Genomic DNA, 24,279 nt, shown 5'->3' on the forward strand with positions numbered 1-24,279 from the left:
TACATTGGCCCCACATACTTAACGTGAACATGTCTGTCTATTTATGTATCTGCATGGTCCTAAACCAATAAAGGCATAATTGTTATTGTACTCAGCAATTTTCTCCCCTTTGTGAGGATGCCCACATTGTCTAGGGCCTTTATTACTTGCAGATAGGTCTGCCAAGGGAGCAAACAATTCACATTTTCTTAGAGGTTAGCATTTACTTTCATGCTAAAAGTCTCTCTGACAGAGTAACGCTCACCCTTTTTTGAGCTCTGCTACACTAACTTTTTTTTTGCATTCTTGCTAACCAAAATACATTCGTTCTTTGCAGCCAGCATTTATTGAGCACCAACTGCACTGTGAAGTCCAAACACAGAAACAGATCTTGTTCCTGATCCAAGGGGATTGGTATTTGAAAATATGCTTCTCCCTCTGCCTGTGTCTCTGCCTCTCTCTCTCTCTGTGACTATCATGAATAAATAAATAAAATCTTTTAAAAAAAATAGGTTATGAAAATATGGGATGCACATCCAGTCAAGCAATGGACCAAGGTCATATAGTCCTGAGGTTTCCTTTTAATTCCTCACTGTCACATTCACCCTAGTATATATTTGATCATGTGTTTTTTAGGCTTGTATTACTGTCACATAGGATATGATGAGATCACATATCTGCAAATCACTATCATGCAGACTGCAGACTTCTTTTCCCCTTCAAAATTAGTAAAGTCACAAAATTACAGCATTAAGCAGAATGGCCCACTTACAAGTCATTGTATAGAAATTAAGAAATTGAAGAGGATTTTGTTATTTCGCTCTCTCTCCATCACAGATGTAGACAGAGAAATATTTGAAGGCCTTTCCTAAAATTACATAATGAGTCACTGGTAAGTCTAGATATAAGGCCAGTTGTAACAATTTTCATGCAAGTATATTTTCACTGTATTATAAAATATTTACTGATTTTTCTTACTTGACAGGCAAACATTTTTATTACATTTAAGGACAATCTTAATGAGTAGTAAGTTTCAAATAGAAACCTAGTAACATTGCTGATTTCATGTGCCATCTATGCTACTACCTTAAAATTCCCTGCCCTCAAAAGAAATACATACTCTGGTACCATAAGAAGCATAACAAATTTTGTCATATTTCCTCTATGTAGGGCAAAGGTGATCTCATGAAAGTACCAATTATTAAAAACCTCTGACCCCTTCCCTTTCCAATTGTCTGGTATCCCAAGGAACCGAGCTATTGCTTTGCTTTGAGCCTGGAATTAAGAGCGATATTGGGCAGCCCTGGTGGCTCAGCGGTTTAGCACCACCTTCAGCCCAGGGCGTGATCCTGGAGACCGGGGATCGAGTCCCACGTCGGGCTCCCGGCATGGAGCCTGCCCCCCGCCCCATGTCTTCATGAATAAATAAATAAATAATTTTTTCAAAAGAGCGAAATCAAAGGTCACAAACTATAGATATACTAAAAACCACTGGACACTTAACATGGGAAGATTTTATGGCATGTAATTTACATCTCAATAAAGCTGTTTAAATTAAAAAGTATGCAATGTGGGCTCAAGACGGTGAACTAGGAAGATCCTGAGCTCACCTCTTACAGACACACCAAAACTATACACATAGAACAACTGTCTCTTAGAACAAACTGAAGACCAGCCGAACAGATCATAGATATAAAGACAGGCAGGGAGGGCAGAGACCCGCTATAGTCAGTGCACACGCCCCTGGCACAGCAACCCACAAGCAGGAGGGATATCCCAACTGCAGAGCCCCTCCGTAAGGAACAAGGAATCTGAGCCTCACATCTGGCTCCCAAGCCCAGGGAACCTGCAAAGGGAAGTTGAGCCACCATTATGTCTGCTTTGAAAACCAGCAGGGCTCACGTCAGGGAGAGCCAGAGGGCACACTGCTCTCTCTCCAAGAGCATCTCCACCATCTTACTCCTGCCTAGTTCAAGTGCAGAGGCATCAGTTTGAAAAGCACCTGGGTTACACATGAAGGAGCACAACTGGCTAATTGGAGGGCATGTGCCAGAGGGATCCATTGGAATGCTCACCAGGGGTAGAAGTGATCGTGGGCACTAGTTTTTGTTCATTCCCCTTCTACTAGCTGGGCCCATTTCTTACACTTTCCTGATACTTCTACTGCAAAAGCAGTACTTGCCCCACCCAACTGGTCTGCTCTGGATAGCGCCACTCCCAGGCAGCTCCCATGATGCCATACACAGCAGGCAACCTCACCTACCCCCAAGCCCCTCCCAAACAGGCCCCCTGCACTGCCACACATAGTGAGCAGCCTCAGCAAGCATTGATGTTCCCCCACCATGCAGCCTCCACCCCAGGAGCCAACCTTGTTCAGTCAAGTCCAGGCCTCATAGATAGCCACGTCTCCCACACACCAGGGAGTCTGCATCAATCATGGGCCAACCACCATAGAAGGATACATGAGCACACACAGGGGACACTTGGCTCAAGTGACAAGGGAGACTGTGCTACTGGGCCCCACAGGACACCTTCTAGATAAAGCCACTCCTTCAAGACTGGGAGACATAACTGATCTACCCAATACATAGAGAAAACACAGACTAGACAAAATGAGGAGACAGAGGAATATGTTCCAAATGAAAGAACAAGACAGAACCTCAGAAAAAGAACTACATGAAATGGAGATAAGCAATCTACCAAATAAAGAGTTCAAAGTCATGGTCATAAAGATGCTCACTGAATTTAAGAATAGATGAACACAGCAAGAACTTCAACACAGAGGTGGAAAATGTATAAAACAACCAATCAGAGCTGCAGAATACTGTAACTGACATGAAAAATACATAGAATGAACAGCAAATTAGATGATGAAGAAGAATGGATTGGTGACCCTGAGGACAAGGTACTGTATATCAGCCAATCAGAAGAGCAAAATGAAAGAGAATTTTTAAAAAGCTTTTATTTATTTATTCATGAGAGACACAGAGAGAGAGGCAGAGACACAGGCAGAGAGAGAAGTAGGTTCCCCACAGGGAGCATGATGTGGGACTTGATCCCAGGACCCAGGATCATGACCTGAGCCAAAGGCAGATGCTCAACCACTGAGCCACCCAGGTGCCCCAATAAAGAGAAATTTTTATGGGGATATAGTTTAAGGAGCTCTGGACAACATCAAGCAAGCGAATATTTGCATTATTGGGGTTCCAGAATGAGCAGAGAGAAAGGGACAGAAAACTTATTTGAAGAAATTGGGATCCCTGGGTGGCGCAGCGGTTTGGCGCCTGCCTTTGGCCCAGGGCGCGATCCTGGAGACCCGGGATCGAATCCCACGTCGGGCTCCCGGTGCATGTGTGTCTCTGCCTGTGTCTCTGCCTCTCTCTCTCTCTCTGATGACTATCATAAATAAATAAAAATTTAAAAAAAAATTAAAAAAAAAAAAAGAAATAATGGCTGAAAATTTCCTTAACCTGGCAAAGGAAACAGACATCCAAGACCAGGAACCAGAGAGTCTCCAAATAAGAGGACTCAAAGAGACTCACAATGAGACACATTATAACCAAAGTGTCAACAGTTAAAGATAGAGAATCTTAAAAGCAGCAGGAGGAAAACACTAGATCCATACAAGGGAACCCTTATAAGACTATTAGCTGGTTGTTCAGCAGAAAATTTACAAGCCAGAGGGGAGTACCACGATATATTCTGAGTGCTGAAAGGGAGAAAAAAAAAACTTACAACCAATAATATTTGACCAGCAAGGTCATCACTCAGAATTGAAGAGATAAGGAATTTCCCAGACAAGCAAATGTTAAAGGAGTTCATCACCACCAAACTGGCCTAACAAGAACTGTTAAAGGAACTTCTTTAAACTGAAAATAAATGGCAATAACTAGAAATAATTAAGAAAGAAAAAAATCTCACTTATGGTAAAGTAAGCATATGATAAATGCAGTGGATCAACTACCTATATAGCTAGTATGAAGGCTAAAAGACTAAAGTAGTAAAATCATTTAGACCTACAATAGTCAAAGAATACACAAAATAAGAAGATGTAAAATATGAAGACAAAAACACAAAATATAGGGAGTGTGCAAAAATGTATTGCTTTGAGAGTGCATTTGAACTTTAGTAACCATCAACTTAAAACAGGATATTATATATGTAGGAGTTTATACATGAACCTCAAGGTAACCAGAAACCAAATACCTAAAATAGGCATTCAAAAAATAGAGGGAAAGGAGTAAAAACACTAAGGAAGATGACCAAATCACAATGGAAGAGAGCAAGAGAAGAAAGAGGCAGAGAAGAACTACCAAAACAAACAAAAATCAATGAAATGGCAATAAATACATATTTTTCAATAATTATTTTCAATTTAAATGGACCCAATGCTCAAACCAAAAGACATAGGGTGGTTGAATGGATAACACCCATGTACTGCCTACAAGAAACTAATTTTGGATCCAAAGACACATACAGACAAAGTGAAGAAATGGAAAAAGATATTCTACGCAAATGGAAATGAAAACTGGGGTAGCAATACTTTTATTAGATGAAACAGACTTTAAAACTAAAACTATAACAAGAAACAAGGGAATTATGTCATGATAAAGGAATCAATCCAATAAGAGGATATAACACTTGTAAATATTGATACATCCAACATGGAGCACTCAAATACATAAAGCAAAAATTAACATAAATGAAGGGAGAAATTGACCATATATTATTAGTAGGGGACTTTAACACACAACTTATCAGTGGATAAGAAAAATCAATAAGGTCTTGGCCTAAAATGACATATTAGACCAGATGGACTTAATAGATATATACAGAGCGCTCTGTCAAAAACAGAAGAATATACATTGTTTTTCAAGTACACATGGAACATTCTCCAGGATAGATCATATGTTAAGCCACAAAACAAGTCTCAATAAATTTAAGAAGATTAAAATCATACCAAGCATCTTTTCCAACCACAATGATATAAAACTACAAATCAATTATAAGAAAACTGGAAAAAAAAACACAAACACATGGAAACTAAACAACATGCTACTAAACAACAAATGGGTAGAAAAGAGTCAAATAGGAAATCAAAAAATACCTCCAGATAAATAAAAAAGGAAACACAACAGTCCATAACCTATGAGCTGCAGCAAAAGCAGTTCTAAGAGGGAAATATATAATGATACAGGTCTACCTCAGGAACAAGAAAAATTTCAAACACTCTAACCTAAAGGAAATAGAAAAAGAAGAACAAATAAAACCCCAAGTTAGTATAAGGGAGGAAATAATAAAGATCCAAGTGGAAATAAATAAAGACTAAACCATTAGGGGGTGCCTTGGTGGTTCAGTTGGTTAAGCATCTGCCTTAGGCTAAGGTCATAATCTCAGGGTCCTGGGGATCAAGTCCCATATGGGACTCCCTACAGAGCAGGGGAGTCTGCTCCCTCTCCCTCAGTGCTCTCCCTCTCTCTCTCAAAAATAAATAAAATTTTTTTAAAATCCTGAAAAAAAATAGATCAATGAAACTAAGAACTGTTTCTTTGAAAATATAAAATGGATATACCTTTAGCCAGGTTCCTCAAGAAAAAAAGAAGGCTCAAGAAAATCAAATCAGAAATGAAAGTTATAACTGATAGCACAGAAATACAAAGGATCACAAGCGACTATGAAAAATAATTATATGCCAACATATTAGGACACCCTAGAAGAAATGGGTAAATTAATAGAAACACAATTTTCCAAGATTGAATCAGAAAGGAATAAAATCTGAACATACCACTTACTAGTAATAAAACTGAATTGGCAATTTAAAACCTCTCAACAAACAAAAGTCCAAGATCAGTTAGCTTCACAGGTGAATTCTACCAAACATTTAAAGATAAGTTAATGCCTATCCCTCTCAAACTAGCCCAAAGAATTGAAAAGCACACTTACAAACTCATTCTATGGGGCCAAAACCCAAAGACACCACAAAAAAATAACATTAAAGATCAATATTCTTGATGAACATAGTTGCAAACTTCTCAAAATATTAGCAAACCAAATTCAACAATAAAAATAATCATATACTGACCAAGTGAGATTTATTCCAGAGATACAAGAATGTTTCAATATCCACAAATCAATCAACATGATATACCATATTAACAACAAAAGAGGCAAAAATCATATGATCATCTCAAAAGATATAGAAAAAGCATTTAATAAAATTCAACATCCACTTATGATAAAAAAAAAAACTCTCAACAAAGTGAGTATAGAGATTACATATCTCAACACAACAAAGGCCACAGCTAACATCACTCAATGGTAAAAGCTGAAAGCTTTTCCGATAAGATCAGAGAGAAGACAAGGACGTCCACTCTCACGACTTTTATTCAACACTGTATTAGAAATCCTAGCCCTAGCAATCAGACAGAAGAAAGAAATAAAATGCATCCAAATTGGAAAAGAAGTAAAACTGTCACTATTTGCGACTGATGTGATACTATATATAGAAAACCCTGAAGACTCCACCAAAACACTATTTGAATAGATGAATTCAGAAAATTGAAGAATACAAAATTCATATGCATAAATATGTTGTATTTTTATACCCTACAGTGAAGTATCAGAAAAAGAAATTAAGAAAGCAATCTCATTTATAATTTCATCAAGAAGGAAAAAATACCCATAAATACACCCACACTTATATATTCGATTATTCCTTGACAAAGCAGGCAAGAACATACAATGGGGGAAAAGTCTCTCCAACAAATAGTGTTGGGAAAACTGAATGGCTATATGCCAAAGAATGAAAACGGAACAATATCTTACACCATTCACAAAAATAAACTCAAAATGGATTAAAGGCTTAAATATCAGGCCAGAAACCATAAAACTCCTAGAAGAGAGCACTGGCATTAAGTAATTTGACGCTAGTCTTAGTAGTATTTTTTTGGATCTGTCTCCTCAGTCAAAGGCAACAGAAGCAAAAATTAACAAACGACCTATGTCAAATTAGAAAGCTTTTGCATGGAATTTTAGGATTTTTAATGTTTGTTTCATGTTTCTCAGCTTCAATAAAAATCACTAAATCTCAGGCTTTCTAAAAAAATTTTTTTGCACAGTGAAGGAAACCATCAACAAAACAAAAAGGCAATCCAATGAATGGGAGAGGATATTTGTAAATGATATAATTGATAAGAGCCTGATGTCCAAAATATATTAAAAACTCACACAACTCAATATAAAAAATACAAATATTCTTTTAAAAAATTTGTTATTTATTCATGAAAGACACAGAGAGGGGGGCAGTGACATAGGCAGAGAGAGAGAGACAGGCTCCCCGCAGGGAGCCTGATGCAGGACTCAATCCCAGGACCCCAGGACCATGACCCGAGCCAAAGGCAGACGCTCAACCACTGAGCGAGGTGCCCACAAAATACAAATATTCTGATTACAAAATAGAGGAGTAAAATAGACATTTCTCCAAAGAAGACATACCGATGGCAAACAGACATGAAAAGATGCTCAATATCACTAATCATTGGGAAAGTGCAGATTAAAACCACCATGAGAAATTATCTCACACCCATCAGAATGGCTAGTATCAAAAAAACAAGAAATAACAAGTGTTGGCGAGGATATGGAGAAGGGAACCCTCATGCACCCATTGGTGGGAATATAAATTGGTGCAGCCTCTATGGAAAACAGTATGAGGCTCCTCAAAAAAAAAAATTAAATCTAAAAGTACCACATGATGTTGCAATTCCACTTCCAGGTATTTATCCAAAGTAAATGAAAACACTAATATAAAAAGATATATCCACCTCTAGGCTCATTGCAACATTATTTACAATAGCTAAAATACGGCAGCAATCTAAGTGTCAGTAGAAACCTGCATGGATAAAGAAGTATGTGTGTGCATATATATACAATATAATATGTACGGTGTATGTTACATATGTATACACATATGTACATATACACATTTATATGTATATATATGTATTGTGCATATAATATACATTATGCATGTGTGTACAATATATACATGATACATGTGTATAATATACATATTACATATACATGTACACTATGTATGATATATACATACTATATAATATATACATACAATATATTATACATAATATGTATAATGCATTATATTGTACAAATATGCATAATATGTATATTGCGTGTGTGCATATATGCATAACGTTATGTGTACATGTATTATGCATATATATACACACACAATGGAATATCAGTCAACTATAAAAAGAGAATGAAATCTTGCCACTTGGGACAAAAATGGATGGACCTAAAGAGCATTATACTAAGCAAAATAAGTAAGAGGAAGACAAATACCATATGATTTTACTTAAATGTGGAATCTAAAAGCCAAAACAACCAAACCAAACAAAACAGAAACAGACTCATAGATACAGAGAACAATCTGGTGGTTGCCAGAGGGGAGGGAGGTTGTGGGATGGGAGAAATAGGGGAAGAGGATTAAAAATTACAAACTTTCTGTTATAAGATAAATAAACCACAGGGATGTAATACACAGCAAAGGGAATATAGTTAACAGTAGTGTAACAATTTTGTATGGTGACAGACGGTAGCTAGATTCACCATGGTGATCACTTCATAATCTATATAAATGTTGAATCACCATGTTGTACACCTGAAACTAATATGTCAACTACACTTCAATAAAAAAAATAATATGCTTAAAATGATGACCATCTATGCTCCACTTAGAGTCACACAGGAGCTTTTCTGGGAAGCATCAATTTTTCCTGTATTGTTCCCACACCACTGGAGATATTTACTTGGGGCAACATAGAACTCCAAAAAAAAAAAATGTTTGTTGCTGAAGGGGCAACTTTATTCACCCATTTGCTATTTCACTGAACAAATAACCATAGAATGATCATTTTCAACCATTGTCCTTGGTACTGAAGATGCGATTAGAATTTAAGGTCCATAAAGGCAGGGAATTTTTTGGTATCACTACCTAGAATTTTTTGAACGGATGATACACAGAGAAACAAGACAGACATACTCTCTGCCTCTTCAAATTTATAGCCTAGCAAGGGATTCAGAAAATTAAGTAGCATTTTCAAAACAATTGAAATCCTCTATGAAAGAGGATTTTTGTGGGACTGGAAAAAGAACACTATGTGAGACGGTTTCTAAAGTTCTTTCTTGTGACTATTTGATGATTGAGATGAAAAAGACAATCTAAACCTTAGCATTTGTCTTAAAAGTTTTCTAAATTGGTTCCCTATACTCTTTTCAAATTTTTTTTTTTTTTTTTTTTTTTTTTTTTTTTTATTTATTTATGATAGTCACACAGAGAGAGAGAGAGGCAGAGACATAGGCAGAGGGAGAAGCAGGCTCCATGCACCGGGAGCCTGACGTGGGATTCGATCCCGGGTCTCCAGGATCGCGCCCTGGGCCAAAGGCAGGCGCCAAACCGCTGCGCCACCCAGGGATCCCCCTATACTCTTTTCAAATGGAGAAGCATTCCCGGTATTAACGTTTAGGCCGCAGATAGTAAGCATGTTTTTTGACCCAAATGATGTCACGAATCCGTATGCTTTAAAACCAGCTATATATGCCCAGTTAAAAGAGTAGTTTGATTTACTAGGTTTGTTCAGAAACAAAGGACAATAACAGAGTTGAAACTATGATAATTAAATCCTCCTGCCCCTGACTGGATCGTAAGGGGAAATAAACCAAATTGGAAGTAAACTCTTCATTTTCATTATGTCGTCACTGAGGGATAAGGACCTTGTCGGGAGCATGCCTGTTTCTGCTGGAAACACTTCTGAGGTTCTGAATTCTAGTTGCAGAAAACAGGAGGATCGGGCCCTACCACTGGCACTATACCTTACTCATTCAGCCTACGCTCAAGAGCACAGCAGGTGCTGCTCCTTCTGCCTTTGTAACCACCTCCCTCCCAGGAGAAAAAAGTATCTACGATGAGGTTGGGGCTGCAGAGGGCGGAGGGAAAGAAAAACTAATCTTATACTACTCCCTTCTTTCTACTCCACACATTAAAAGAGAAAAAGAGGCACACCTAGAGGAAGGTGTTTTGGACACAGTGTTCTTTAACATCTGGTGGAGTCTCTGAAAGATATATATTTTTAAAAATCTGCTTTAAGAGTCATCTAATGAAATTTAAATGTTTTGTTTATTTCTGTAAAATTTTCCTAGGACCTACTTGGAAAACCAGTAACAACAATGTAGTAAGATACTAGAATTCCCAAAGACTAGCAAGAGGAATGGGAAGAGCAGGGAGAGGCGATAATGATGTCATGATGGCTGATATCAATGCACATCTGCTATGTGCAAGGGATTTTCCCTGTATTAGTCTGAATTTTCTGACTCTTAAAACAACATGTGAAATAAATTATTATGTCTCCTAAGTTTGCATGTGAACCAAGGCTCACATGCATTTTATATGATGGCATTAGATTACAGAAACCCCACACTGTAAAGAACCAAGAATCTGCAACCACATGATCCTCAAGTCCATCTCTCAGGTACCCCCAAGGAAACCACCCGGTCAGAAGCAGTGGTGCTTCATCTCTTTAAGCCTTAATTTCTTCATCTAGGAACATGACTGTAATCATTCAACGAAAGCACCACTGTGCTGGATGTTACACGGTTGGAGAGAAACAGGGTTCTACCAACATTGGGCTTATGATCCATGCCCATGGAGCACCATTAATCCAGTCATTTCAGACAAACACAAAGTTTCAACCATGATAAGGGTTAAGCAGAAAAGGTATATGATCATACTGGAAGCTGTATACCGTTCAGTCCATTCACACTTGGAACCTTTAGTCATTTTCTTGCACACCAGTCTGTGTACCTGTGCATCCTTTACCAAGGTTCTGCTCTCACTGCCAGCCCCCACCTTGCCTGCAAGCACAAGTGCCTGGAAATTTAATCCCCCGCTCAACCCTGTGCAGACACTGGCCCAGTATGTCATTCATTCCCGAGTGATCACCCGAGTCAGGAGTAACTATAGTAACTAGAATTTTCTGAATGTTCAGTAAGGTATTGTGCCCTCAACGGGAGCGCCTGGCACATGGCAATACTCGACACATGGTAACTATAAAAATGACAATCAAGAGAAGAACCCAGAATGGTGAAGAAGGCAGCAGATGCTCTTGTGACAGCAAAGGAGATTTGAAGGGTAGAAGATGAGTTTTAGGATTTTGCAGCTTTTCGGGAACTGCCTTCAGAAGCAGGCTCATTTGGGGCTGACATTTCTCAAGGCCCTGGACCAGCTGACCCCCAGCTGCCAGCCTCCTGGCACAGGTGCATGGCTGGTGTCCTCCAAGGATTGAGAGCTGGCATCCTGGGAATGGCCAGCTGCCAAACTCCTTTTCCCCAAGTGGGAGGAAGTTGGTTCCTGTGTGACTATTAATTAAATCCTGACTGGGTGGGCACTTTTAACGTTCTTTCCAGGGGCAGTCTTACTAGCCGAGTTCATAACTGAACTGCAGCCAGCCTCAGTCAGGGAGCAGGAAACCACCTTTTGCTGGGGCCAACTCACTTGTTCCGCATCCAAATTTACTCACCCAGGTAGAGGTCTGAATTGGAGGTCAGCCTGTGATTCTCAATGGATTGATTGTTTCCACCCATCTCCCCTCTGCAAGGTCCGGAAGACATGAAATAGGATTTGGGGGGAAGATTAACATGCTGCTTTACCATATTGTCTATCTGGAAGGCACACTCTGGGTATTGTTTGCTAACACAAAGAGTCTTTCAGAGTTACCCTATAAAGGACTGCTTTTGGAAGATTATGTTTGGGAGTTAGGTGTCTCAGTATCCCCCAGGACAAAGTGGCAGGGAGATTTAGCAGTGATCTAGATAATCTTATCAACCCCGATAATTCAGATGTTGGTTTTACTGCCTTCAAATGCACTAGCCAAATAGTCAGCAGCTCGTTCCATTCCTTTCCAAAGTGTTTACTGCTACACAGAGAGAAGGGAGCTGATACTTACTCAGCCCCGATGGTGTGCCAGGTGCTGTCCTGGGCACTTCGTGTGCACGCTCCCCTTAATTCTCCTATCAAATCCCTCGTTATCATTTCCTCCCTTTAAGGATAAGGAAACGAGGTTCAGTAAAAGGAAATAATTCATTTAAGGTCACACGGTAAAACCTGATGTTACGGGGTTTAGAATACAGGTCTGTTTCAGGTAACAAAATACTTGGGAGTAACTCAGAGCTTTTGTATCTCTTATGCTCATGGAGGTGTTTCTGGCATGCAGCCAGGACAAAGAATCACAGCCCTAGACTGAATGTACTCAATCTAAGTCGCATGGCTAGTCTATGGCAAAGCTGATACCAGAGCCCAGTTTTACCGGACATGCTTTCTACAAGCTCTGCTGCCCCTTAAAAATAATAGATTCAGCCCAATTCTCAACAACAATTAATGGAAGCCAATATTCTGGTGACCAAGGATCCTGGCTGCCTGAGTTTCATTACTTAATGAAAGAGATCTTAAGATTTACTGTCTCTCTTCCCAGAATTGATTAAGTAGACATTACTAAGTGCATTACTTACTAAGTACATTGGAAAGAAGACCACGTTGGAAACCAGAAAACCTGGGCTTTAGACTTTGCTCTACGTTAATCCCCTGGATAAACTTGATTTTTTCACATAACCTCCCTGAGCCCAGGAGATCACTGGATCTTGTGATTCTCAACCCTAAATGTACATTGTAATAACCTGGAGAGAATGTAAACAATTTTGTGCCCATGCCCCACCTCCAGAGTTCCTGATTCTATTGATTTGGGATAGAGCTATACGGTCCCCTCACGTTATTCTTACATTCAGCAGGGCTGGGAACCAGTGATTTAATTCTAACAACATGGTAGATGAGTCATGTCAGGGCTCTTCCAAGCCCTTGAATCTTCCATAATTTTACGATGGTTTCCATTCTCACTGAAAATCTAAGAATGACTTCAGCCTATTGTGTAAGTTGCCTGAAAGTACAATTGTTAAAGCAATTTATCTATCTGCCCTGGGTGGGTTCAACAAGCAAAGATTAAAAACATCTGTGCCGAGTGTTAGTTCCCGCAGTGACATGGGACACAATGAGGATGCGGGAAGTGGTCCTTGGGGAACTTGTTGGAAAACTCAAATGAAAACTTTTTTATATGTAGATCACTGTTGCTATGATGCTATATTGATGGATTTGGTACAATGGGGTGCTTGACTTCTCTGGTTTCACAAACGATTTTCCTTCTCTTCCCCCCAATAACATCTGAAAACTCACACTGATATTGGTCTAACTCTGGAGTGGCAACTACTTGTACCTTTTGGATGGTGACAGTCACAAAGGAAATGGGACAGGGGCATAAATGAGCCCTGATGTGCCCAGGGGAAAAATAGCTTAAATTCAAGCTTACATTTGCAAAAATTAGTTTTCTCTCTTTCCAACTGCCTTGATTTCCTACTCCTAAAAGGAATTTTTAGTGTTGAATATTGATCTTCAGTACTTGCTTAGCGAGCCTGATCCACTGTATCTATTTTCCCTTTTCCAGAGAAAAACCACCTCACTATGGAAGTTAGGGCTCTGCATTAAAAGAAGAGAATGCCGGAACCCAAAGCAGAGGTGAATGGGGTCTCCTCCAAGTTTTCTCTTTTATTAAAGAGCTTTTCTCTACCTCTGTCTGGCACCAGATGCCTGAACCTCCTCTTAATGCTGTGGTGTTAATATCTGTTTTCTCTGTCCCTTTTGACTCATTCAATCAATTCAATCTATATGGCTTTTCTTCCAGCAAGATTTATGGGGATGACATTAGACATTTTGGATTATGAAAGGTATAGAAGAATAAAAACCAAATTTACTCAAGTGATCTAATTCTCTTCTAGTTCCTTCCATTAAAAAAAAAAAAGGGTGTTAAAATTGAACTTGGATTTTCCCCCCATTTCCAAAAGGAATAATTTGGGCAATGTAACTTTTAAGGCTTTTTCCTGCCCTAATAGCTACAATTTCTATTTTATCTCAGCCTTCTCCCACAAAAAGTTGTTTCCTATAAAAAGTGAACTTAGATTTAGTGTTTAATAATAAAAAAAAAAAATAACACGTGCTGCCTTCTACTTTATCTCAGGTGCTATTTTGTACTTTATTTCATTAGCATTGATTTTGGCCCCTAAAAGTAGGTTAGGGTTGATGAAGGGAAAGAAAGGAAAAGATAGTTCATTGATCTATTCTTTAAGTATCCATTATTTGCCAAATTTTAAGTCAATATTAGAAATGCCAGATATGGCCCTTTCTCTTATATGTCACTTTGTAGAGATAAAATTGTACAATGAAATGCATCTTCTTTATGAGATAGCATAGAATTACATACAGCGTGCTGTGGAAAAGCAGAAAATTAATAATTCTGTCTAATGGATTCAGAGAACACTCCACAAAAGCAGTGGCATTTGAGGAGATTCTAGAAGGATGGACACTCCTGTCCAGATAGAACCAGATCTATCTGAACCAGATAGAAGAGAGGCAAGGGCAGCTGAGATAAAAGAAACAGCAAGCCTGCAAGAAAGTCCCCAGTGACATCTGCCTCCTGGTATTCATGCTTAGTCTTGTATGGTCCCCTCTAATACTGAAAAAAGCCAACTTTTTTTTTTTTTTTTTTTTTTTGCCAGAATAACGGTGTGTGATTTCCAAAGCAAGACCATAAAAATACTGTTTGGTATTGTGCTCTCTTGGATTTACACTGTGGGGTGGTCAGTCTCCATGTTGTAATGATGCTCAAGCAGCCCATGGAGAACCTCCCAGAAGAGGAACTGAGGTCTCCTAAGGGCAACCAGAGCCAAGTGAGAGCCATCCTAGAAGCAGATTTCCTAGCTCAGCCAAGTGTTCAGGTAATGGAGACCCATCTGACATCTTTCCTGCAACCTCATGAGACACCCCAAGTCAGAACCACGGACCTAACCATTTCTGAATTCCTAGGAGACAGTACGTCCTTATTGTTGTAAGCCACCGTGTTTGGGGATCATTTGTTATGCTGCAATAGATTGCTGATACAGGTGGCATCCAAGTTTATGTCATGCTCTGAGGTAAGAAAGGGAATAATAAGGGATGAGGTCTAAAGGGAAGGAAGAAGATCAAATTGGAAAGGTTTCATAGAGTGGACCACAAAGAAGTATTAAAGTGGATTCTTGCTGATTTTAGTAAGGAAGTGATGCAATTGGATGTGTGAGTTAGGAAATACACACCTAGACACTAGAGCATGAGCTGAGGAAGGAGTTAGCAGATATAATATTAAGCATAAATTATAGGGTTTTTTTTTTACACTGGATTACTTGTCTACCTTTATTAAAGAATGATTTTGAGTTGCAAGAGAATTTATAGATTCCTACCTCCTTCCCTCTCATTCAGAGCCTACTTGACAGATGACCTTGCTCTCTCTGCTTAAATATCTCTAGGGATGGGGAACTCACCACCAGTTGAGCCAGTCCCCAACATGCTGATTTGAAAAGCTGTTTGGCTCCCTATAATTTTAATGGGCCACTGGACTGGGCTTTAGATTTGTCTCTCCCACTGAAGAACTGGTAGCCTTAGGACTAGAACTTTTAAGATCAGTGCAGATTGGATAGGGTTCAAGATTCTAGTGTCTGCCACTAGCCTACTCATCCTCTTGAGATAAGCTCACATAGATTAGTAATAAAGTAATAACCTCAGAGATACAAACTCTAGGTTGGGGTCTGAGAAGTAGAGGAATAGAGACTTTACACTTACCATTTCTAGACCTGGCCTTACCAAATTAAGTAACAGAATCACTTGAGAGAAAGATGACTACATCTCAATCTGTCTACTTGACATCTTATTTTGCAGCTATTTTAAAGCATCGGATTGAAAGAAGAGGCTTTGTATTGATGTGTGGTTTTCTGAATACTCCAGAGAGTTGATGTAGCACTAGATCCCATGCCATCCCCCTCTGATGGCTCTCAAGTGGCCATGGATGGCGGTGGTCTGAAGTTTGCAGTCCCAGGATATCTATGATGTAGATGAGGTAATGGTTAATCAAGACTTGGCTCAGACCAAACCCTGGTAGAGGAAGCATGAGAAGCAGTCCAGCTTGTATAAATCCTTTGCCTTTCCAGCCCAGGGTTACAACACTTGGCGACCATCAGAGCCCTGTTAAGTGATTTGGATGTCCACACAGTTGCTTAATCAGTAGGTTCAATCATCTGGGATTTTAATAACTTAATCATTCAGTATATTCTATGATCTCTGTAGGTCCTGCCAAAACACAGTTTCAAGAGAGAGAAAACAGAGTAATGGAAGCAAGACTGAGAACAAGAAGGCCACCTTGTATCTTGTTTTACATAGGAGCTTAACCTTGAATGTCATATTCATATTGTTATTATGCTGATATAGTTCATCCGCTGGTCTTTGAAGCTATTTCAAGATATGTAACAGGAACCCCCCCTAAGTTTCAAAAGTGTAGTGTAGTGAAAATGGACCTTAGGGTCAGACTGACCCACTTTCAAATCATGACACCGTTGGAACATCTAAGTTGAAATGGCAAGGCTTCCAGTTAGCTGAGAGTTTCCAGCTGAACCACCTTCCTTTCAAACCTCAGCTCGGCATACAGCGGGGATACTGGAGGACAGCCATTTCTGCTCAACGTGGGACATCTCTAATGGGCAATCTTTACTCTGGAGGTCCTGGCTGAATTGATCAATACTGCATCAAATCTGTGTCATGGTCTGTAGCCCTCCATGCCACATCCCACGTCCCTCTCCCACCTCCACCCCCACCCCTGTTTATTTGATAAGTGCCAGATCCACACTACAGTATGAGGATTTCCCCCCAGCATTGTCTCCTCCCTCTTTTAGCTTCCAACCTCCCACTGGGGCCCCTCCCACAGAATGATCCATTTGGACTCCTAAACCCATCTGAGAGTCACCCCCAAATGATATAACAGATTAAGTTATTGAACTCTGAGATCCAACTTCTTTATCTTCCCAATCCTATTGCGACCACCTACACCATCAGAATTTGAACAGCTTAAATGAGGTGGAATACATACAGTATCCTGGCTTATAAGTAGACCATCACCAAGACTTTTTTTCCCCCTTCACTCAGCTCATCAGTAGGACCATTGGTGTGTAAAAAGAAGACACATTCTTCGCTTTCATTCACCAACTGTGATATGCCGAGAATAGCATTAACTGTCACGAGGGGGATGGGATCCTGGAAACACACAGCTGTGGGAGAGTGGGACACATCTGTTACAAGCCTGTGAGCATCTTTGATGCTGGGGACTATGGGTTTCCTAAGTGCTAGGACAAATGTCAGAGAGCAGCACAGAGCAGGGGCACCTAGCCTGGAATGTCAAGAACTACCACCTGGGGAGGAAACACTTGATTTGAGTCTACAAGAATGAGTACATGTTCACCCAGCAAAAGAGGCAGGTTGTTGCCAGAAGAGGCAGCAGCCCTTGCTGTGTCTGAGACACACCAGAGAGCAAAGTTAAGATGTTCTAAAGCTATTATAGAGCAAACTGGGGAAGAGGGCAGAGGCACCCCAGCAAAGCTGCTCCATGAATGGCTTGGGCAGAGATTCTCTGCCCTGCTGTACAGAAAAGGATGCCAGCTGGGGCCCACATGGGTTAAATGCCTGGCCCAAGGTCACAGAGTTGTAAAGTCACCAACACCCCCACCCCCAAGCTAGAGCCAGGTGTCTGGTGCTGCTCTACCTGTAAGTATAGGTAACTTTCAGGCAGTTCTCAAGGTGATCTGGAAACAGGTTACTCAGCAGATTGCCTACAGAGTGAGAAGGGTGCAGTTAACCTCAGGACCAATATTTGAGGCTTTCACTGCAGACCATGCTCAATAGTCCAGGGAATTGGAGCTCCTTTAAAGCATGACTTTGGGGAAACAGAAGCCAATGTACACATTCACAGCATTTAGTTCCCCTGAATCAATTATGTTTAAGTGATGTTAAGGGTCTGACAGAGCCACAAAAGAAAGAACAATCTTTAACCTCAACACTGAAGCTGATCCCTGTGCCTTAATCTAAGCCATTGTGTCTGGCCCTACTTGTAAGCTCAGGTCTGGTTCTCATTGCTTTTGCGGATTTAAGCAAAATCCTTCACATAACTGAAATTAGGGTTTGTGTTGATATTTCTTTTGTTATAATATAAAAAAAGAAAGAAAACCACCCAAATCCCTGCAGTCCAGGCCATTGGTCTGGTGGACACACACTGTCTCAATAGAGCATCTTCTCAGAGAATGAGGGTGACATTGGCGTGGGCATCAGCATGTGGGGTGTGAACTGCAGCCCCTTCTGAGAGAGCCAGATGGGCTTGAGTTGTACCCCTCCTGCCATGGCTTGTTGGTGCAGAGATGCTAATGGAAACCACACAGTATCAGGCTGTTGCTATTGAAGCTGCCGTATGCCTTTGCTGCCTTGAAAGTAGCCTTTGGATGCCATTTACCTAAAAGAAACCACATTTCATGCTAGGAAAGACTACCGAGACTAGGCTAGCTCAACTCCCTCACCTTCTAGGTGGGAAAATGCAGGATTTGATTGGACAGGTGACTTGCTCCAAATCAAGGTCAAGGCACATAGAATTACCATCCAAACTTTCTGGTTTCCAGACCCCTCATTTGGCTTAGCTCCTCAGAAGACAATGAAAGGCTTCTGGTTCCAAGTTTTTCTTTCCATTTGGGTGAGAAAAATGGGACACAATTCCGAAAGAAAAAGTTACCCAGGGAACAGTGGAAAAATCTAAAAACCAGTTTTGGCAGCAACGAGAATGTTGTGAAATGCATTTTTAGATTGTGCATATTATTATCTTCTGTGTGCATGCACTGATGAGTGTGTATTTTACCCATGTGGCTCGGTATAAATATAGATCTGTCAGTTGCCTGTGCCACATGGTTTGTGATGGACAGATGGGGCCAACAACAGGAAAGCATCTCCCCTTGTACCTGATGTTGAAATTATAGAAACAAATGTGGAATATAGGTGATGGTGGTAGACAGAAAAGATTGCCCAAGTTGAGAAGGCTCCTAGGAGATCACTTAGACCAGAATGTCTCAAAGAATAATCCATGGGAGGGTGATTTATGATGGAGGGGAAAGTCCTGTGGTCAAACGGTTTAGGAAACATGAATCCAAATTAAAGAGGTTTCCTTACTACAAGGCTTCTTTATGCAGAGTCCTCACTATGGGTATGTATAGTAGGGTGTTCTAGAAGAGGAATGCAAGATAGAAACTTTGCCAGACTTACATATCCACTGAAGCCCTGTTCACTCTAAGGCCAATTTCATGAAACTAATATTTCTTGGAGAATAACCTTTAAGTGTTGACCTTTCCCATATCCTAATTTTACAGATGAGAAAAAAGAGTGTCAGAGAAAAATGACTTTCCTTAGGTCACACTAGTCATCAGTGGGCAGAACCAGGACTCAAAAAAAAAAAAAAAAACTAGAACTTCAGACAATAGCCAAAGGACCAAATCCCTTTCTTGTTGCTCTATCCCCAATGTGTTTCCAAGAGAGTTAACAGCAAGTAGTTTGGCAGTGACTAATAAAAATAGCAAAATATTTTACCTACATTATTGTATATGATCTTGATTAAAATCCTAAGAGATAGGGACTCTTATTACTAGCTTTTCAGATAAGAATGTGGAAACTTAACATACCAGCTGGTTGGCCTGGGGCAAGTAGTAGCACATGGAAGACAAATGAATGATTGGATAAATGATATAGGGTAAGATACTACTATGGATTTAAACTACTCTTGGATACTTCCCTGAAAAGCAACAGCCATGGAAATAGAAGGAGGAAGGGACGCCTGGGTAACTCAGTGGTTGAGCATCTGCCTTTGGCTCAGGTCCTGATCCTGGAGTCTTGGGATTGAGTCCCACATCAGTGTCTCCTTAGGCAGCCTGCTTCTCACTCTGCCTAGAACTCCACCTCTCTCTGTGTGTGTCTCTCATGAGTAAATAAATAAAATATTTTTTAAAAAAGAAATAGGAGGAATAATAAAGGAGTATGGTTTCCCTATGACCATGGCAGAGATCCTGTTCTCAAACTAGAGCTGAAGATCAACCCCAGGTGCAACAGGTCTGTGACTCAGTCCCATGACCAACAGTTTGTGCAGACTAGAGAAGACATACAGCCTGAGATGTCCCATTCCGGCCAGAAGGAAAGCATTAGCCCAGCCTGCCCACACTTCTATTGGTCTCTTCTGTGTTACTCAAGCTTTTGTGCCATCACAGAAATCCCATCTCTTGGGATTTCAGATTGTTTCCCATCTCTGCCCTTAATTCTGTGTTCCTGTCTCACAACGGAAAACCTTAAAACTTTAAGTTGGGCCTGGGATTGTGCCCTAGCTCAGGACCTTACATGCTGTTTGACCCTGGGCAAATCACCGGAGAGATAACACTCCCTACTGTCATCATCACCATCATCATCAAAGTGCTTATTATTGGCTTTATCTTCCACGATCAACTTTAAGCTTCCCAACAAACCACTGGGGCAACTCTGATTATTGTCCACATTTTGTAAATAAGGAAATGTGGCAAAGAGAAGTGAAACTAGTTCTTCAATTCATGACCTTTGTCAGGTTGCAGAGTCTGAACACAGGTGGTTAACCGCTTAACAACCTGGAGGTGCATATATTGTGTAAGAGCGAATGAATTCTCCTCTGCTGTCACAGGCCTATGACATAAGTAGTATCCTGCCCATCACAAAGAGGAGACAGGAGTGTCAAAGAGATTTAAAAGTCTGCCAAATGTCCCATGGCAAGTAAGTGGAGCTAAGAGCTGTGCTTCTCTAGAACCCAACCTCTTCTAATTGTATCCGGACACAGTTTCCTCATTTGCAAATTAAGGTAATGATAATGCCTGCTTCTCAACGACTGCAGCGAAGATCATGGTACCTGAGAGACCTCATAATCTATACACTCAGTGACGGTCACCTAGCCTCACCTTCGTCTATGTAAACGAACAAGGAGTCATCTCTCTGGCAGGCTGCCATTTGCTGACTCTGTGTTCGTGTGTTGGCTGGATGTTAGATTCACTCACCTAATTTTTTAGGGCCTTGTAAAACGTATGAGGTAATTCGTCTTTGTTAGTGAAAAAGATTTAGTGATGAATTCACCCTACAGCATAATTAGCCCCAGGCCTGTCTGTCCCTGAGGGAATCCTTCCTATCTTAGCAAAACAGAGGCAACCTGAGATTCAGAGGCATGTCATTTTACAGAATCTAGCTAATCAAACACAAAATGCGTGGAATCAACAGGTCTCTATTTCTGCCACCTCTAAAGAGACTCCGCTTCTCCCCAAAGCAAAACAAAGGAGGAGTTTTGCCAGCATTAAGGTTGGCCGAACAACGTAAATTCCAACTGGTAACTATAAAGAATTGTTGGATGCTTGGTTTGTATTTCTACAGATGCTCCTTGGCTTTCAAGGAACAAAGAGGTATGCTTAGGAAGCGGAAGACACTTGTTATACTTGCTATTGCTTCGAGAATGTGCCTCCACTTGATTTTCAAAAGACTTTCTGAACTAAAGGCTACGTGGTTGCCAGACTGCCTCAAAATGACAGAAGGATTTGCTCAAAGGAGAGAGTTTGCATTTTAATTTTAAATCATGCTCTGTTCCTGCCCACAGAATAACCAAACATGTGCGGAAATGTTTGCTATCCTTCCCCAGTGGCTTAGGTCATTTGGCTATCATATGACCTTCGTTGATCTAAGTCACCTCTCTCCTGGCTTTGCCAAAAAGTTGATTGCTGTTCATTTCTTCCCCGCACTAGCCATTCGGCAATAAAACGTCTTTTCCTTACCAACTGAAGACAAATCCACAGGAGAAAAAATAAATCTCCTGTGGCAATCCAGGTGGCAGTAGATGCGTGTTGGCTTAGACAGCTTCTGCCCTCAGAGCTAAAGTCCACATGCTTTCCTCATGGGCCTCAGAGTCACTGGTGTCAGCATCCACAATGAAGCCAGGTGGGTCTTTGGCAGCCAGCTAGGAGAACAGTACATCTCCCCTACTCCTGGTGAGGTAACATGACCAAAGCAAGGAAGTAGGACTCTCAGAGATAACCAAACTGGGGGACACAACAAGTGCCAATAATTGGCGTTTTGACCAAATCCAAGGAATGAAATAATTCCAAGGCAACTTTATGCAGCATCTGTGGAATGACACTTCAGGTATATAAAAACAAAACTCATCACCTGGGTGGCTCAGTAGTTGAGTGTCTGCCTTTGGCCAAGGGTGTGATCCCAGGGTCCTAGGATTGAGTCCTGCATCGGGCTCCTCTGCCTATGTCTCTGCCTCTCTCTCTCTGTCTCTAATGAATAAACAATCTTTCAAAAAAAAAAACACATCATCTAACTCATTGAGGGAAATGTCTCGCTGAACTGCATTTGATCATACAGGGATTTTTCAGCAGGATTTGATCATACAGGGCTCTTTGTAATCTTATGTCTTTCAGTAGGAAAGACAGTCTTCTTTATCTGGTGGTCACAGCATTTCCAGAGGACAAAAGAAGACCTTTCAAAGCATCTTGATGACTCACGTAGTATCACATATGTCCACAGTGTAAGAAACAGCGGAGGGCACTGGGGAGGTCTAGCCAGAGGCACTTAGTACCTGCCCCTCTGGTCTTTCTCCTCCCGACAGGTTTTTCTCTTGCCAAAATGTTGCAGCAAGAACTTGGCATCGCCAGGAGGGGTCTGGCCACAGCAGAGTAGAGGAAAATGATCATGGTCATTGTTTAGAACTTTATTCTGTTCTTAATGCCACATCATGCTCATACGGCTTTACTGGAGAGATGCACGATCCAGGTCCCGGTGGCCTTGCTGCCAGCAGCAGCCCGTGTGAAAGAGGCATCTGGGCCATGTTCGTTCCAGTCTCACCTTGACCTGAGAATATGCACTTGATTTTATTTAAGAACATTCTAGAGAACAAGCACAGCAATTTCCACTTAGCCTTGTTTTCAAATTGATACGGTCACTGGGCTTTTCAGGTGCTATCGTGATTAGAGAAAATTGTGTTTTATGCAGTGCTCCTGCAAATCCACCCTGAGCCAGAATTCCATCCTACATTCCATTTAACTTAGAACTTGCCTTTGGTAGAAAAGTTTCTATGTAGCACTTGGCAAAAGTTTTTGTTTAATTCACCTGTATTCTATTTGGAAAAGGAAAAACAATTACAAGTGGCACTAACTTCCTTCCAGAGGACTGATTATTCCTTGTTATCCCCATGTTGTAGGAGAAGCAGTTAGAGGCTATACAAAGGAGAGAGTGTTTGGAAGCAGATAAATTCAGGATTGAATCTCTTTCCTACTGCTCAGTAGTTTATGATGTTAGAGAGGTGACTAAGAAGGGACAGTAAAATGTACAGAGGGGGGATGAAGTTACTTCTCTTGCAAAATTAAGCCATATAGGAACACCTGGGTGGCTCAGCGGTTGAGCATCTGGCTTCAGCCCAGGGTGTGATCCAGGAGCCCCAGGATCGAGTCCCACATCAGGCTCCCTGCATGGAGCCTGCTTCTCCCTCTGTCTCTGCCTCTCTGTGTCTCTCATGAATAAATAAAATCTTTTAAAAAATTAAGCCATATAAGCCTGGGTGGCTCAGCGGTTTAGTGCCACCTTCAGCACAGGACGTGATCCTGGAGCCCCAGGATCGAGTCCCACGTCGGGCTCCCTGCATGGAGCCTGCTTCTCCCTCTGCCTGTGTCTCTGCCTCTCTCTCTGTTTTTCATGAATAAATAAATAAAATCTTTAAAAGAAAAATTAAACCATATATATCTTTATACATATATATTAATATATATTATGTGCATACAATTTCATTTGATAGATACATCCCTGATCCCCGAGCCGAGCAGAGAGATGCACACATTTGGTCTTAGTTCATTTGCTGTTGTTTCCTACTGGATACAACCTCTGTCCATCCGGTACCCTGGTTGACCTGGGAGTCTACCAACAAGTCCTGCCACTGAAACATGTATTTAGCACAGGACATTTCTTGTGATTGCCAAAATGTACAACAGTAGGTAAAGGAGAAATGGCACCTTGAGATTTGGTAGTTCATTGGCCCTGTCTCAGCATAGGAATCATGTGTGCATGAGAGCCTGCGTGTAACCATTACCTGTGTAGACAAGGGCCCTCCTGTGAATAGGCATAGGAGTGAGAGTGTGTGTGTGTGGATGGGTGAGTAGTTGCAAGGTGGAAACTAGGAAAGGAGATCCTCTGAACCAGCCGGTTCTTGGAGCCCTCTTGTGTTCCTTAAATATATGCCCAGC

General features: G+C 40.8%; 1 long non-coding RNA gene across 3 annotated transcripts; it reads left to right on the forward strand.

Moving 5' to 3' along the window:
- Positions 1-11,048: 11,048 nt before the first annotated feature.
- Positions 11,049-18,160, forward strand: LOC125755167 (uncharacterized). 3 transcript variants are annotated; one of them, XR_007410971.1, is made up of 4 exons: positions 11,049-11,185; positions 13,545-13,615; positions 14,653-14,871; positions 16,250-18,160. It is a non-coding gene; the product is annotated as an uncharacterized LOC125755167 (long non-coding RNA). The 3 variants fall into 3 exon arrangements; XR_007410970.1 differs by having other exon boundaries at positions 11,051-11,097; positions 16,250-18,155; XR_007410969.1 differs by having other exon boundaries at positions 11,104-11,310.
- The last annotated feature ends 6,119 nt before the right edge of the window (positions 18,161-24,279 follow it).

This window comes from Canis lupus, chromosome 5 (assembly GCF_003254725.2).
Source record: "Canis lupus dingo isolate Sandy chromosome 5, ASM325472v2, whole genome shotgun sequence".
Lineage (NCBI taxonomy): Eukaryota > Metazoa > Chordata > Mammalia > Carnivora > Canidae > Canis > Canis lupus.